The sequence below is a fragment of the Hyla sarda genome, chromosome 1 (genome assembly GCF_029499605.1).
Source record: "Hyla sarda isolate aHylSar1 chromosome 1, aHylSar1.hap1, whole genome shotgun sequence".
NCBI lineage: Eukaryota > Metazoa > Chordata > Amphibia > Anura > Hylidae > Hyla > Hyla sarda.
The window spans coordinates 86,457,668-86,462,285 of record NC_079189.1 but is presented as its reverse complement, the minus strand read 5'-3'; the positions used below and the strand labels follow the sequence as shown (position 1 = coordinate 86,462,285).

General features: G+C 44.7%; 1 non-coding gene across 1 annotated transcript; it reads right to left on the bottom strand.

The window, feature by feature from the left end:
• Nucleotides 1-3,579: 3,579 nt before the first annotated feature.
• Nucleotides 3,580-3,767, bottom strand: LOC130343398 (U2 spliceosomal RNA). The gene has a single exon (XR_008882737.1). It is a non-coding gene; the product is annotated as a U2 spliceosomal RNA (small nuclear RNA).
• Nucleotides 3,768-4,618: the final 851 nt, after the last annotated feature.

Sequence of the window (4,618 nt, the reverse complement as noted above, 5' to 3'; positions counted from 1 at the left end):
GAGGGTTTCATAACGCCTAAGATTGAAAGATCAATGTGCAAATTTCTATTAATCATGTATTTAGCTAGTGCTAAACATCCAAAAATTTAAGGCCCAAGCCCAGAAGCATCATTAAGCCAAGTAGTTCCTGAAAAACACAGCCTGGAGCAGGCATAAGCATGAGTTTACAAGAGGGCTTCACAACCCCTAATATTAAAATGTTAATGTTGAAATCTGTATATAAGATGTATATTAGCTAGTGCTAACATCAAAAAAATTTTAGGCACAGGCCAAGCAGCATCACTAAACCATATAGTTGCTGAAACACAGAGTCTGGATCAGGCAGCAGCAGAAGTACACAAGAGGGCTTAATAACCCCTAACATTAAAAGGTGAATATTGAAATCTGTATAGAAGATTTATGTTAGCTAGTGCTAACATCAAAAAAAATTAGGCACAGGCCCAGCAGCATTAGTAAGCCAAGTAGTTCCTGAAACACACAGCCTGGATCAGGCAGCAGGATGCATACATAAGAGGGCTTCACAACCTCTAACATTAAAAGATTAATGTTGAAATCTTTATTGAGCATGTATGTTTGCTAGTGCTATCATAAATAAATTGTAGGCAATATCCAAGACAGTCCCAGCAGCATCAGAAAACATGATATTGGCTGAATGACACAGCCTTGAGGGGGGGAAAGCATAAGGAGCCCATATAGTGTCTGAATGGCACAGACTGGAGGTGGCTGAGGCATGAGGATACCATATAGTGGCAGAATAGCACCGCCTTGAGGTGTCATCAGGAGTCCTGAAAGGAAGGAATTTCTGAAACTGAGGACCAGCACCTTAATTATGTTTTGCAGTATCCATGGCACCACAAGGAGAGAGCCTGGAGGTGGTAGCATCAGCATGAGGAGACCATAGAGCAGCACAATTATAGAGCCTGGAGGTGACAGCATCAGCATGAGGAGACCATAGAGCAGCACAATTAGAGAGCCTGGAGGTGGCAATTCCAACATGAGGAGACCATATGGTGGCACAATGACAGTGCCTGGAGGTGGTAGCATCAGCATGAGGACACCATAGAGCAGTACAATGAGAGATCCTGGAGGTGGCAGCATCAGCATGAGGAGACCATAGAGCAGTACAATGAGAGATCCTGGAGGTGGCAGCATCAGCATGAGGAGACCATAGAGCAGCACAATTAGAGAGCCTGGAGGTGGCAGCATCAACATGAGGAGACCATATGGCGGCACAATGACAGAGCCTGGAGGTGGTAGCATTAGCATGAGGAGACCATAGAGCAGCAGAATAAGAGAGCCTGGAGGTGGCAGCATCAGCATGAGGAGGCCATATTGCGGAACAATTACAGAGCCTGGAGGTGGTAGCAATAGCATGAGGAGACCATAGAGCAGCACAATGACAGAGCCTGGAGGTGGCAGAAGCAGCATGAGGGCCATAACAACTGAGGGTTGAGTGTGAGGAATCCACCAACTGTTGACTGGGGGTGTCGGACGTCACTTGAGATGAAGTGGATGACCGATTGAACCGATCAATCACGGCTGCTGGGTTGCTTGGCCACAAGTCTGCTACCTGACACCGGGAGCTCAGACCTGTCGCTGCAACTTCCACACACCCCTACCCCTACACCCCTACTCTGCTGCGACCTCTGCCTGCACCTAATGAATTTAGGCCTCTGCCACTCCTCTGTGCATGTCCTGGCAATATTCTTCCTGACATACCTATTGCGGCGTGTATGAGGGGAGTACAATACGCTTCACTACACTTAAAACAGCAAGTGTGTACTATTGGCTGTCCTTTCACAGTATCTAGGCCTGTGACAGATTAACAAGTACAAAATAGTACACTACTTAGTTGTAGGTATGTGGTATGCACTGATTAGGGCAGAAAAATTCGCTACAATATGCCTAAATACTCTGTATTTTCGTAAAACACAAGCTGGTGAGTACTTTAGCTTGGACTTTCACAGTATGTAGGCCCTTGACAGATTAACAGGTACCAAATAGTACACTACTTAGATGTATGTATGTGGCATGCACTGATGAGGGCAAAAAAATGGTCTACAGTACACTTAAAAACTCTTTATTTTTGTAAAACAACAGCCAGTGATTACTTTTCCCTGGCCTTTCACTGTATGTAGGCTTGTTACAGATTAACAGGTACAAAAAAGTGCACTACTTAGATTTAGGTATGTGGTATGCACGTGTGAGGGCAAAAAAATGCGCTACAGTTCACTTGGAAAACATATTTTCCTAAAACACCAGACAGTGATTACTTTTGCTTGGACTTTCCCAGTATCTAGATTTGTTACAGATTTACAGTTGCAAAATAGTACACTGCTTTGATGTAGGTATGTGGTATGCACGTATTGGGGCAGAAAAATGCACGACAGTACACTTAAAAAAGTATCTGAGTACAACACGAGCCGATGACTACTTTTGGCTGTCCTTTCACAGTATGTAGGCCCTTGAAAGATTAACAGGTAAAAATTAGTACAGTACTTAGATGTACATATGCGGTATGCACTTATTAGGGCAGAAAAATGCGGTAGCATGTGCCGAAAGACTCTGTATTTTTGTAAAACACCACACGGTGATTAGTTTGTCTGTCCTTTCACAGTATGTATGCCCATGACAGATTAAGGGGTACAAAATAGTACACTATTTAGATGTACATTTGCAGTATGCACTGATGAGGGCCGAAAAATGCTTTACAGTACACTTAAAAAAGCATCTGAGTACAACACCAGCCGAAGAGTACTTTTGGCTGTCCTTTCACAGTGCGTAGGCCCTTGACAGATTAACAGTAGTGTTGCTCGCGAATATTCTCAATGCAAATTTTATTCGCGAATATCGCATATTCGCGATTTTTTTTTTTTTAAAGCCGAGGAACGTGCTTTCGATTCACCCAAAGTGCAAGAAAAAGTGCAAACGTGTTACACTAAAAAAACGTGCACAAAGGATGCGGTCTATCGCAAGCCCTTCTCCGATAGGAGAGAGGCCCCCCAACAAACCTTACCCTTCGCCTCCGGACCAAAAGGTACCTGCGAGGTTCCAGGTTCGATGTCCCTTTTCGCCGAAGCTACTAGGGGACCACAAATGCTCCCGGCATCCCCCTTGGCGTTAGCCAAGGTATCTGCCCGCAGAGCCGATAACGGTAGGTACCCTGCCAAAGCAGGAGTACCCGGGGTGTTTGCAGGGAGGTGCGGAACCTAATGGCCACACACACCTCCCCTAGACCGCCAGGAGGGACACCCAGAAGGGCTACCGCATCCTGACAAATCCTGTGAACACACAACACGCAAAAAGTGACACAGTGAGACAAAAAAGAAATAAATACGTGAATGTGTGCAGATATACTGCCCGGACATCCGGCCGGATCTATAAAAATTTCTCTGATCCTAGCCAGAAGGCCGGGAATCAAGAGGTGAGTGCCACAAGGTGAAGAGATTATGGTGCCCGTGCTTCAACTCAGTGAGTCTATCCTCCCAGTGAGTTTCGGCACCTCGGGGTCACCACTCCCCGAGGCACAAAAGTACCTCGGCTCTAGACCCTCTCAGCCTCATGGCGAGACCCGGAGGGAACAGGTCACATCGGGGCAGCCGTCGAGCTGATTCCTCAGAACCAGCCCCGGAAAGCCCTGGTACACCTGCATCCTCCATGCAGCACCCATCCCCACCAGCCCCATATCGGCGTTACTGTCCACCGGCATGAAAAACTGATAAGAACAGATACTACACTTGATCTTAGCCAAAAGGCCGAGAAGCGATATTCGCGAATATAGCGCTATATATTCGTAATTACGAATATTCGTTTTTTTCACCCCACTCTGCTTCCAGCTTGTGTGACGTAAAGAAGGCTCTAATACTACTGTTTGAGACTGGCATGTGAATTTGCGCACATGCGAAAATTTGCATATGTTAATTTTCGCATATGCGAATTTCCGCTTATGTTAATTTTGGTTTATACCAATTTTCGCATATGCAAATTTTCGCATGCGCGAATTTTCGCATATGCGAAAATAAAACGCGAATATTACGGATATGCGAATTTAGCGAATATATGACGAATATTCGTCCATATATTCGCGAAATATCGCGAAATCGAATATGGCCTATGCCGCTCAACACTAATTAACAGGTACACAATAGTACACTACTTAGATGTACGTATGTGGTATGCACTTATGAGGGCAGAAAAATTTGGTACAGTACGCAAAAAAAAAAAATACATATTTTTGCACAACACCAGCAGTACACAACAGTGCTGCAGCACAAAAAAAGCTATGTACTAAACACAAAATTGCACTCTGTCAAAGTCTATTAGGAATGGACTGCTAGGTATTATACCGTCTACAGACTAGTATAACCAGCAGATGATTTGTTGTGGAACAAAGACACAGAATTGCGCTGAAAAATTATTCCTGCCTCCTCTGCTAAGGTTTATGAAGTTGAAGCAGCTTATTGAAATGTACGAGGCAACACACAGCTATCTGCCCCTCTCTGTAATAAAATGCTGAAGAAAGTCACTGGAAGGTTAATGGCTGCAGTAAAAATCCTTTTCAGTGAAAAAAACACTGCTGTCTGTCCTGTCTGTCCACCAGAACGCTGATATGACTAGG